The 13,801-nt window shown below is 42.2% G+C and overlaps 1 protein-coding gene across 1 annotated transcript in view; it reads right to left on the reverse strand.

Annotated features, from left to right (window-relative positions):
• Positions 1-13,801, reverse strand: part of CHSY3 (chondroitin sulfate synthase 3) — a 97,988-nt gene that overhangs the window by 56,148 nt on the left and 28,039 nt on the right.

A 13,801-nucleotide genomic window follows, 5' to 3' on the forward strand; every position in this document is an offset into this window, starting at 1 on the left:
AATGGCTTTATATACAGATTAAAAAGCACAGAAGACACAAAACTATGTGGAATAGCACAGGATAAATCCCGAGGTGGCAGAGGCGCAGAGACAAAATCGCCATTATCCACAATTACACGACACTGGTGCATGTGTTCCAATTCATTCTGTAATTTCCTGCAATTTTCTTATGGCACATAAGAAGCTATGTGCAGCAAGAAGAAATTAACTGTGCCCTGTTTTTAATTTATTCTAAGACTCATTCAACTAAAGTAGTCCATGCATGATAAAAGTAAAAAGCCAGGAAATGATAACAAAGAGATACATATATTATCTAAGGCATTCTTTTTTCTCAGGTAAGGGTCCTCCCAATAGCAAGTTTCAATACTGTCAAGCCCTTCCAGAAGGTCACATGAAAGGCCATAAAAACTACTTTAAGTGTAACTTTTCTATACATGAAATGAAAATTACCAAGGCCTAGTTTGACCAAGGTGGCAATACTTGTATGAGAGGCTATATTATTGACTGCAACACAGAAGATCCATTTATGTTAAAGTGAATGTGCATACACCCTGCAAGTACATGAGTACATCTGTTTGTAAGAATTAGACAACACGCGTTCTACAAATTAGACAACATGCGTTCACTTTACAAATACAGATAAAGTGAATTTAACAGCTAAGGTTGCCAATCTCCGAGTGGGGCCTGGAGTTCTCCCGACATTACAACTGATCTCCAGACCACAGAGATCAGTTCCCCAGGAGAAAATGGCAGCTTCAGAAGTCAGACTCTATAGTATACCATAGATTCTAGGTTAAATCCCTCCCCAAATTCCCCCTTCCATAGGCACCACTCCAAACTCTCCAGTAATTTCCCATGCCGGAGTTGGCAACCCTACATTCAGCTGTACATTCCTTGAATGTAACATAAGAATTACTCAACACATGATAAAGAAAAAATAAAGTGTATTCTGTTCACATACTGTACATTTATTCATGGTAACTGGTGAACAGATCCAATCTTGTGGACTATCAGGACACCATCTAGATCTCAGATAGTTTTCGAATTGCAGCAATGCAGTAAAGCAAGTTGCAGAACTCTTCACATATCCTTCTGAATAAGACTGATAATACAGGCTACTGTTATCACACAAAGAGTTCATCTTGATATTACTCGTTATGTCTAAAAAAACTTCAGTTTTAAAATGCAGATGCGCCTTACTGCCTTTCTACGGTCAATGACATACAGAATCTGAGATATTTATAATGGCAAAAATACAGGAAATTCAAGTAGTAAAGTGTTCTAGCCAGAGCTCTAGCCAATTTGTTGCAGTAGTTAATGTGATCCTGTTTCTAGAATCTGGAGATGCTCATGTACTTCTAAAATTAGTGTAAGACTACTGGTATGCATGTATATGCACTTTTGTATGTACAGTGTGTGTGTGTGTGTGTGTGTGTGTGTGTGTGTGTACACATTTTTAAAAATCAAAGGAGCAAGCATAGAACTGTACATTGCAGTTACATTTGCTTCACCACTACTCAGACATACCTTAATTTCTCAGCATAGCAAATTTAGCTTTTCAAAATAGTCTTCACACTTATCTTTTATGTGACATCTTTAATTTGTTTTTAGTTATTAATACTTAAGTACACCCCCCAATCCTGAAGAGGGGGTGGATCTGTGGTGGCCGGGAGCAGCGCAGCCGCGCCACCTCCTCCAAGGCTTCCCGGCCGCAGCAGAGGAAGAAAGCTTTAAAAAAAATAAAAATAGAAGAAATGGGGGAAATCCCCGATTGTGTCCAATGGGGCTGCGCCACTGAAAAGGTGGTGCAGCCCCGCCACCACTCAAAGGGTGTTCCCAGGGCAAAAGGGCTGTGGAAGCTGCCTAAAGCCAGGTCCATCCCTGGGAATGCCCCACCCATGCCAGCTATCCCTTCCGGGAAAGGCCTACTGGTGTGGCTGCACTGGTGGCAGGGGCCGGTGGTGCCCAGATGTTAGCATGTTTGCAGCTGAACCGGCATAGGTACCACCTTATTCTGTGATAAGGTGGCACCTATGCCAGCGTGGAGTCACGCTGACTCCTAAGGAGCTTTGCCCCTCCCCAGGAATGGGCTCTTAATATATTAATAATGTTGGTAATGCAATGAGACATGTAACTATTATAAACTGGGCTTCATTTCCTTAACTACCAGCATAAAAGCAATATATTTAACAAGCAAATACATTCAACAACAGAAACAAGCTATGTTAATTCATATAACATGTATACTCTTTTTCACTGTATCCTCTTTTTCACTGAAGATAAACCAACAGCTTTTGACCTAAAACAGCTTAGAAAGTTTCCTCGCTGCATATTGTTTCTTTAATATATGACGAATAAAGCATAAGACTGCTTGAGCTGTTTTCACTTGAGAAATGTAGCACATTTGACAGGAAAGGCAAAAACTGGCATTAACAAGCACTCTAAAGATGGAACAACTTCTGCAGTTTTTCATCTGATAACAACCCCTTTGACAGATGATATTACCAACTAGGTCACTCTTATTTGAAAGGAGACATTACAGGATCCATATGCACTCATCTGTAGGGAGAGCAATTTCCCCACACATACATACACGAAATAGGATAGAAATAATTGCTTAGTTCTGTTTTCAAGCGTATGTTTGAAAAGATTGTCCACCACAATACCAGTTCCTAAATTAACAAAAAATAGAAAGCTGAGAAAGAATTCTCATTTGTACTCTGTTATTTCTTTTATATTTTCAGAATCATATATGTATTGCATGGAAGTGTAGGTAGCCAGTAATATAATCGTGGAGCATAAGCAAAAATGAAATGCTTCTATCTAGCAGTTCTCACCTGATGAAAAAAATGCTTCTATTTAGCAGTTCTTACATGATTTTAATGCCCTTACCTGGATGGCCCAAGCTAGCCTTATCTCATCAGATCTCAGAAGCTAAGCAGGGTCAGAGCTGGTTAGTACTTGAATCGCAGGCAATGGCGAGCCACCTCTCTGTTTATCTCTTGCCTTGAAACCCCTATAGCATGGGTGTCAAACATAAGGCCCAGAAGCTAGATCCGGCCCCTTGAGGGCTCTTATTCAGCCCATGAGCCAGCCAAAGCAGACACCTCTCCCAGTCCCGAGGTGTCAATTATCAAAGACTGTTAAATAAAAGAAAATACTGTAAGAGTGTTATTGTTTTAAGCATATTTGTATTTTAATTAACAAATAAAGTAAAAATAATATACTTAATTGGCTTGGCCTGTGTCTTCTATAAAGTTTGTATCTCCGGTACCTGGCATTAAATTTTGTGGTACACACAGCCCAGCCTGACCACGTGACATTTAAGTTATATCCAGCCCTCGTAACAAATGACTTCAACACCCCTGCCCTATAGGGACACCATAAGTCAGCTGCTACTTGATGGCACTTTACACACACACACACAACCAGATTTCTGTATCAGCGCTTTATAGTTTAATTCCAGTACCACGCATTCCATCACACACAGAGAAGAAAAGTAAAGGAATCTGTTTCCAAATATTACACAAGAGAAAAATTAAGGTTAAACCAAGTTTGGACATTATGCTTTAGCAGGTATTACAGATGCAAGATTGTCAAGTAACTGTATTTTTACAAAATATGTCAATACATGGATACTGCTGCTTTAAAAACAAGCTCTGAAGCACGAACCTAGAATTTCACGATCAAATCTGGGCAGTTATGCAGACATTGAACTTTTATTGGAGATAACAGAGATCAAGAATTATTTCTGCATCTACAGTACTTGCTTATTTTAGCCTTTGTAACAGGGCCTGTACCCTGACCTGGATGGCCCAGGCTAGCCTGATCTCATCAGATCTCAGAAGCTAAGTAGGGTTGGCCTTGGTTAGTATTTGGATGGGAGACCACCAAGGAATACCAGGGTTGCTGTGCAGAGGAAGGCACTGGCAAACCACCTCGGTTAGTCTCTTGCCATGAAAACCCCCAAAAGGGGTCACCGTAAGTCGGATGAAACTTGACGGCACTTTACACACACACACAACAGGGCCTGTAATTTTCTAGATTTAGTCAAGATTCTTCTAATGTCTTCAGACTCCCCCCCCCCCAAAAAAAAGATATTAAGTATTAACAAGCCTCGGGAAACAGCCAGATTTAGGAGGAGGGAGACTTATGCCATCCTCTTCAAATGTACTTCTACAGTCCTTATGGGGTCCTAGAAAGATACTGAAAATTCTTATGCCAGTCATTTCAATTTATAAATTATCTAGTGCATTGTGTCATATTTGCTGTGGGAAAACAGATTCTGATAACAGAAACCGCCACAGGAGATTTATCTCATAGAATAGTGCATCCACCACCTTATCTTATACAATGGCATTTATTTCACGCTTAAGAAAGGTCAAGAATCCCACGGAGCAAGGTATGGGTTTTTTTCTAGCTCCAGGCAATCAGTAGTTGATTTATAAACTGGACTGTGAAGAGTCACATAAGAAATATCGAAATCCCAATATAACCCTAGATGCTTTTAAGTATCAGTTGGGTCTTTTAAAAACAAAAATCCTATGAGTTTATTCTTGTTCTTGATTATTCATGCACAACAAAATTAAGGAAGACCCTGAAGGCAACGCCTGATGACATCAATAAACATATTTTCATTCAAAATTTCTAGAGTTTAACTTTCACTCAGTCTACTAAAACTTGTTTTTATTTTGTTCTTTAAGACTATTCTCAATTGCCAACTCATGAGCCATTTTCTCTTCCCTAAACACACTTCTCCATGAATCTCCTCCTACCTATAGTGGTCCCTCAGCACCCAGCCCTGGGGTGCCCTTTTCCTTCTGTCTTTCCACCAATGTCTCATTAGAATGGTTATTTGAAACAAGTTTATACTAAAGACTCCCAGATTACTTCTGCCCCGGTATTTTCCCTGTATAATCCCACAATTGCTTCCTCTAATATGTACTGTGTATATTTATCAGAAAAAGCTGGTAATTCCAGCCTCAAGTCAACTGCTACTTCTTAGCCTCTCTGTAGGGGCTGTTCCGTTGCCTTTTTCTGTTTTCAGTTGCATCAATAATTATTATTGTCAGAGTATATTCTAAAGAGGCTCTCGTTGGGCTTCCTGACCACCTCCCATATAGCCCTTATTCCAGAGAGTGCACACCTCTAAATGCAGTGAAGCATGAGTGACATGAGTAAGAACAAGCAGCCAAAGGCACAAAGAAAAATTCTGCCAATGTACCTTTTTCTGTTGATAGTGGAAAGAGGATTAATAATCTTTTTCATGTGACTTGGTTACAATGAGAATGTATGGGAAGAGCCAGTGTTTCTGGTCCTTCAGCCCTTGGTCAGTTAAATATGGTGTTAAAAATAGTTCTTAACTGGGGACCCACCTTCTCCCACAATCTTGGGTGCCTCCTGCCCCCCTGCCTTGGGCAGTTACTTCTGTTTTGTACAGTGGCTAGTACAGATAGATCATACAGTAGACTTGAATCACCTACCACTATTTCTATTCAATATTTGTTTAACAAATAAGTCAACTTTGTTGCTATTATTCATCGCTTTAAAACATTATGATTACACATGCTTCATCTCAACTTGGCATTTGATATTTGTCTACTTCAGAATCAAGAGAGGGACTTAATAATCAAATATCATCTGGTTCATCCTACTTTCTTTTTGAACAGCAGTACATTTGGGGCTTTTCTTCCCAATCTTCAAATACCATCTGTTGTGCTGTGACTTTTTGTAAGTACACAGGATAATTCCTTTAATTCCTTAAAGGCTAGATACTATCAAAATCAGCTCAGCGGTTTATGTGCAGTTTACCCCATATATCTTTAAATATCCTCTTCTATAACAATTTTTAGCATCATTTCTCATTTTTGCTCTTTAAATCCACTTTTAATCAAATTTAAATGGAATTATTTCAGTGCAATCCTAAATAGTTACACCCTTCTAAACCTACTGACATCAATTACTCTGTGTAGGATTGCACAGCAAGTTTATTTTCCGCAAAAGCTCCCTCCTTCTATAGTTTACATACATAACATTTTTTTAAAAAAAAATTACACAACTTTATTCATAGCTATTTTACAATCATATATTGAGGGTCCATGAGGAATTGTGTGCATGGGGGGGGGGGGGCTGGAATCACCAAAATCCTGGAATTACTCCTGACTACAGGGATAAATTCCACCAGAAGGAAATATCAACTTTTGGAAAGCAATATACTCTATTGCATCACAGCCCTCCCCATCCCCAAATCTGACCCTCCCAAGTTACCCCCCTCAAACCTCCAGATATTTCCCAAACCAGAGTAGGCAACTCTATTCCTCACACCTCCAAAATTTATGTCTATGGCATTAAATAATATTTCTAAATTTTAAACTGTACAATTTTGTATATCTAAACTTTTAACGGTGTTTTATGAAAGCTGTAAACGTAATTCCCATATTGGAGTTTGTATATTTAATTATTATGTTGTCTAATAATGTACCTTTCCCCTATGCTCATGACTGATTCATCTATGAGCATTAAATAAACGATTCCTCACACCAGTTTCTGCTCTGTCCTTTCATGCAGACAGGTATGTGATCGATATGGCCCATACATACATTTTTACAATGACAGGATTGGGAGGCTCAATGCTTTTACCATTGCTACTTGCAAGTTTTTTAGGTGCACACAGTATATAGCTTTGTTGCAGCTAACAATTGTACAATTGATCTTTTATGGGATATTTTAATTTAATATCACATTTTTGACACAGTGGAATCTGAACTTTACTGAAAGCACTGTCACTAACAGAATTTCCTATTTTGTTATATGATTACAAGCTAATGCACTGTCAATTTGACAGGTGGTATGTAGGCGGTATGTTGGGTAGAGGGAGGACTCAGTCCAAGAAAAGCAGAAATTTAAATGTGCATTACCATTTCCAACTGCCAAACATGGCATGCACATTTTATACCTAAACATGTATCCCAAAATACAGACGTTTCTATAAAAACTGATTCTATGACACAAGAACTCAGCTTCTCAAAACTGCAGATATTATTTTTTAATTCTCATCAAGGAAAAAGCCAAATCAAGGAAAATCTTACAGAGCATTCCTGAGGGGAGGGGCTGCGCTGGTGACTGGAGGCAGTGCGGCCGCGCCCCCTCCAAAGGAGGATTCAGCTCCCTGAAGGCAGAAAGGTGTCCTTACTAGCAAGCTCCGTAGCGTTCCACAAGGCTATGCCACCTGAAAAGGTGGTGTAAATGCAACTAAGGGCAAAGGGGGCATTCCTGGCCTGAAAGGGGGTTAGGCAGCCGCCTAAAGGTGGCTCTGCCCCCAGAACGCACCAGGAACGCCCCCCGGGCTGACGGTGCACCACTCCAGTGGGAAGCTGAGCTGGCGTCCCAGGGCCGCACCGCTGCGGCAGTGGAGAGAGGCCAGCATCCGCACCCCAATGCAGCATCCATGCAGGTCGTGGTGGCACAAGTGGCCTGGGCACCGGCGCAAGCAGCTCCGATGCCTGCGTGGGCCCTTGCTCGCCTCCAAACAACTTTCTCCCTTCCAGCTCAGGAATGGGCTGTTAGTCCTAATACTCAGACAACCACCAGAACACACACAGCAATTGATACACAGCACACATGATGGTCAGTACTCTAGTATAGAGATGCTCAAATGTGCCAGTTTGGGTCACAACCTCTCTGCCACTTCCAATCACTGGACTTGATCAACTTATAGACTGGGTGTTTGCAACCTGTTGGTGCCATTTGGCAGGAGACTGATTGCAGCAGGGGATCTGACACTTGTTAGCTAGCTTCTGACATCCTGCTGAGGAAACTTAGCTGGATTCCAGTGTTGCTACAACTCAGGGAAGCTGGAGGAGGGGATCAGAAGCTGGCTCACAGCAGATTGCAAGGATCAGATGAGAGCCTGCTGTTAGGACATAGCAAAGAGAGTTTATTGGTAAGGGGATCAATCTCCGCATTTGAGAAAGTTTAAAACACAACAATGCGTTTCAACCATTTTTGGAGGAGAAGGCAGACCAGAAGCCCATTCCCATTTGATCCCTTGATCAACTGGGAGTGGGCTTCTAATCCTCACCCCCCCACAAGTCTGGCAGGCAGCAAAGAGATCCCACAAGTCTGGCAGGCAGGAAAGTTTTTAGAGCTAAGAGATCAGAAGGCAACTCTCATTTGATCAGCTGGCAGTCAGTTTCTGCCCCCCCCCCTTAAAAAAACCCTGCTGTTTCTTAGCACATCTAGAACCTGGCAAAGTTTCCTAGAAAGAAAACTACAAGTCAATTCATAGTTGGATTCTAACAATCCTGTTCCTGGGAGGAAAAGTATATAGAAATACTAGTCAGGATTGGCAGCCATATTTTAGTGGTGAGGTTGCTCAGTAGTAGAGCACCTGCTCTGCATGCACAAAGTCCAGGCCCTGGCATCTCCAGTTAAAGTCATACAGTAGTAATACAAAAAGACCCTTGAGAACCTCTGCCAGTCTGAGTAGCCAATACCAACCTTGAAGGGCCAAGGGACTGAGTCAGTATAAAGCACCTTCATATTATCAACCTGACAGATCGACTGTAGGGCATACAACACACATACATAAACTAACACAGAGAGGAAGAAAACACTTTGTGAAAGGTCTCTTCCATTTCCAGACAGTTTAACACTGGAACTATGTGACTACAGGTATACCTCGCTTTATCACGCTTCTCAGATATTGCGTTTTCAAGCAAGTCTATCTGCGCCATTTTTCCAACAGCATGTGCTCACTTTATGTCTCTGTGTCACTTTTTGGTAATTCTCGCAGTATTTCAAACTTTTTCATTATTACAGTATGCTTTTTACACATAATGTTATTGCACAGTTAATAGACTATAGACTACAGTATAGTATAAACATAACTTTTATTTGCACTGGGAAATTAAAAAAATTAATGTGACTCGCTTTATTGCTATATTTGCTTTATTGGAGCTGAACCCGCAATATCTCCGAGGAATGCTTGTATTAATGTGACATGAAAAATCAATTTAAATTTAGCACTGGCACATGCTTTGTGAAACAACTCTCGTTTCACTGATTCACTACATTTGTACTAATGTAATTAATTTCATTAATTTACCAAGACACTTATAGAAAGCAGTATGTTCTTGAAGAAAATATACTCTGACATCTAAAGGCACCAAGTTCCTTTGTTTAATCCAAATTCTACAACTGTAAACCACACAGTATCAGTAGTTCTTTACCCACAATCAGATTTCTCTCAGATGTGATGATGAATATTTTTGTAACATTTGGGATATAAAAGCACTAGAAGAAAAAAGAGGGGAATAAAACCCAGCATATAAAAGCACTATACAGGCTGCTCAAATAAAATTGCAATACAAGAAAGGAAACTTTGTCTTAATGTGTATTTCTTGTCTTCCATATTTCATACAGCTGTCTCTTTTAGGGATGGAAGGATGGCTGGACGGATGAATAGTAAAGCAATAAAAGAAACACACACGCTTTCTGGTTTTCATACCAATCCTCATTATCCTCAGACATTCTTTTTCCAAGTTATATATATTTGATCCACATGAAATAAATTGTTTTGAAAATTGAGAAGTATTTCTGAAATCAAAGATCTTAATCCTAAAGAAAAATTTGATTTCCTCCCCCAATTTTTGATTGCAGAAGGCATCTTCAAATGAATATGTTGGTATAAATGTGTCTGAAAACCTAACAAGTGCTTGTTTTCAGTTCTTGGCAATGAAAACATTCCAGTGTACTTGTTTGGCCAGGGCTATCCCCGCTTCATATCTACATCATAAATTTTAGGCAATTTTTACAAAACAGGCACTGCAACTGACTCAGGCAATGTGACCTAGCTGCTCATCAGCTTTATGCTCTAGCTGGTATTATCTTTAACGAAAAGAGGGGGCAGAACAGCATTTATTGGCATCTTTACAACCATCACAGACGCTTTTCATATTCTTCATGGTTGAAAACAACACTGGCCTTAGAGCTGGATGATCTGTCCAGAGCAAAGAAGTGCTGGATGGGAGGCAGAGCTCTCTTCACTCTGTCCAAATGTACATGCAACATTTTTAGCAACACATAGTGTGTATTTTGTTCCAAGGACTTTAGCCTTTGATATGGTGAATCATGAGATTTTATTGGGGCACTTGGAAGAAGAAACTGGGATTAAGGGTTTCACCTTGGACTGGTTTAAATCATTCCTTACAGGTAGGTCTCAAGGATCACTATTGGGGACCAACTATCACTGGTGTGGGACTTGCCTTCTAGGATTCCAGAAAGCTCAGTCTTATCCCCCATGATATTCAATCTTATGTAAAGCCCTAAGGAGAAATCATGTACCAAGGACTTTAGAAGTAAGCTTCCATACTGCTCTTACTTGGCCCAGCAACCCATGATGAAGTGGACAAGCAGCAGAGGACTTTGATGGCCTCCTGCACCATCTCTCTGCTGCATTTTTTTTGCCATCAAGTCACAGCTGACTTATGGCGACCCCTGGTGCAGTTTTCAAAGCAAGTCACATTCAGAGGTGGTTTGCCATTGCCTGCTTCTACATTGTGACCCTGATAGTCCTAGGTGGTCTTCCATTCGAATACTAAGGACGACCCTAGTTAGCTTTTGAGATCTGACAAGATTGGGCTATCCAGGTCAAACCCTAGAATGTATCAATATGTAAATTCCTCTGATCACCTCCTCTCCTCAGAGCATTTAGAACTCCAAGGTGTCTTCTAATTCTATCTTTCCTTGAGTGCAAACAGGCATCTATTATCAGTAGCTGTAGTCACAGGGAAAATCATTAAGACGTGTATTCCATCACATCGTTTGTATCCATCCACGACTTGCAGAGTCTGGAGACAGGGATGACTAATTTTCGAAAGATAGATAAGAACCAAAGCTATAAAATGAGGTTTAATTAAGGAAAGAAATGGCAAAATACACCAACATAGAACTGATATTTTGAGTAGAACATAGAATGCTCACAATAGAACCTATATGTCCTTTTCAACTGCAGTAGGGGGAAAAAGAATAAACCTCTTTTTTAAAAAATCGAAGGCCAAAATCAATATTTTTATTTATCTTAAATCTAACCAACCTAATCCACAACGAGCATCATGGATGAACTATACCATCAAACAACTTTTCTTTTTATTTTCAATTCTCAGTAGTTACCTGTACAGATAAAATGATAAATCTCATTCAAGGGCAGAATATATCTACTTAAAGATGATCTTTAGGACTTAAATATAATTGGCCTAACATTTACCGTATATACTCGGGTATAAGCCGACCCGAGTATAAGCCGACCCCCCCAAACTTGAGGCCAGAAAAGGGAATTTCTTATTGACCCGCATATAAGCCGAGGGTCAATAAGAAATTCCCTTTTCTGGTAAAGCTGCGCTCTAAAATGGCGGCCGCCATTTTAGAGCGCAGGGAAGATCTTGCCCCTGCCCCAGGTCGCCCTCCCACCGGCCTCCCGGGACCTCCCAACCCACCCCAACCCACCCCGACCCCAGTGCCATTCAAGGGGGGGAGGGGGAAGAGCCCCTGAACCCCCTACTCACCATGAGAGGCGGCGGCAGGAAGCAGCGGCGCAGCCTTCCCGGCCCTGCAGGAGGCTGCTGCCGGCCCGAAGAACCCTCGCGGGCCCGGCGGGGATGGCGGCGCGGCCTTGCTGGACCTGCAGGAGGCCCCTGCTGGCCGGAGGAACCCTCGCGGGCCCGGCGGCGGCGGGGGGCGGCGACGAGGCCTGCCTGCTCCCAGGCAGGCCCCGCTGGCTGCTCCCAGGGCGCAGGAAGGTGAGCGGGGAGGCGGCGGGGGAGGCGGCGGGGGGGGGGGCGGCGGGGGGGGCGGCGGCGGCGAGGCCTGCCTGCTTCCAGGCAGGCCCCGCTGGCCGCGGGAAGGCGAGCGGGGAGGCGGCGGGGGCGGCGGGGGCGGCGGCGAGGCCTGCCTGGGAGCAGGCAGGCCCCGCTGGCCGCTCCCAGGAGAGCGGGCCGGCGGCGGGGGGGGGGCGGGGGGCGGCGGCGGCGGCGAGGCCTGCCTGCTTGCAGGCAGGCCCCGCTGGCCGCGGGAAGGCGAGCTGGTAGGCGGCGGGGGCGGCGGCGAGGCCTGCCTGGGAGCAGGCAGGCCCCGCTGGCCGCTCCCAGGAGAGCGGGCCGGCGGCGGGCGGGGGCGGCGGGGGGGCCTGCCTGCTCCCAGGCAGGCCCCGCTGGCCGCTCCCAGGCCGCGGGAACGCGAGTGGGCCGGCAGCGAAGGATGGCGGCAATGGTAGGTTTTCCTCCTCCCTCCTCCCCCCTCCCCTACCCTACCGTATTGACCCGAGTATAAGCCGAGTTGGCTTTTTTCAGCCCTTTTTTTGGGCTGAAAAACTCGGCTTATACTCGAGTATATACGGTATACTGAACAAATAACTACTACCACCCAATAATCCAGCTATCTTGCTTTGTATGCATATTTCCCTTGGGGTGATATTTAAGATATTACATACATAAGTAGATTAGAGCAACCAGTTACAGCACAACAACACAAAAGTCAGCCCCCATTCTCAATAGATACCAATTGCCTACCAATCTGGTTTAAGGATTTTTCTGAAACCTTAGTGACTGTGGCAACTATACTGCTTACTTCAAATGTATCAGTGTTGCCAGAGGTCAGAGAAGTCTGCCAACATTCATGAATAACGCTTTATTTTCCATTACAGACCTTACGGCTTCTTTAAAAAAATGTATTTGATGCTGCATAAAGGCACTGATTCACTATAAAAATCCACATGTGTGGAAATATTTACTATCTTGAAAAAAGTAGCTAACTGTAGTACAATCAATGTCTGAGCAAAAATACAAAATCCAATCATACAGACATTGCTTTTTATATCAGACTGATTGTATTATCAATACGATGCCTTTTCTAATCCAAATAAAAGACTTACTGATTTTACTAGTAAAATGTGCATCAAGATATTTACCTTTAGTCAGAGATATGGGATAGAAAATTTTCTACAGCTGTGTTTTTCCAACAAAAAATTGATTGGCTGTGCCGGTAAAATTAAAATCAAAGCTAGAATTCTTATTTATATTTATATTATTTATATGCCTCTTCTCACATAGGGAAAGGACAATTGTCAACACCAAGTGACCGTACAAAAAATGACATGAAACTGAAGTACTGTAGTGACTTCTGTGAAAGAGAGTTAAATTCTGTTAAAATAGTTGAGTGGACAGTTCTTTGGGTGTGCAAAAATGAGCGTGCCAACCACATTCAATGCCTTTAGTGTTTTTCTTAAAAGTGCAAGGGAAGTCATGCTATATTGTCTAACTTTTTACAGGCATTATTCCAATAAAAACAATTTCTACATAAAGCTCTCAATTCATTTGAAAATACCTTATAAAGCACAAAAAATCCCCCCCTACACACACACTAATCATACATTTCAGTTCAAGCATGCATTGCTTTTGGGACATAAAATTAACACAAGGTACAATTAAAATTTGTTGGCTAAATAAAAGTTAACATAAATATGAATTTAAATTTTTGTACTGTGACATTGAGGGAATGCTTAGTTTTGGGGTTACAGATTCGGCCTGAAGCATAGTCTGACCACCATCTACTTAAGACAAACATGAAAGTAGCCCTGGCTCCACAATGGAATTAAAATGGTCCAGATATGGAGGGTCATGGATCCTACTGGATTCCAAGGTTCTGGGGGATTTTAGGATCCCAAACACATGCTCAGCTGAGGCCTTAGTAGCAGTGTTGAACATGAAGCTCTTTGAAGCTATTAACAAGTTTGCCCCTCAATGAC

The sequence above is a fragment of the Euleptes europaea genome, chromosome 4 (genome assembly GCF_029931775.1).
Source record: "Euleptes europaea isolate rEulEur1 chromosome 4, rEulEur1.hap1, whole genome shotgun sequence".
Classification (NCBI taxonomy): Eukaryota; Metazoa; Chordata; class Lepidosauria; order Squamata; family Sphaerodactylidae; genus Euleptes; species Euleptes europaea.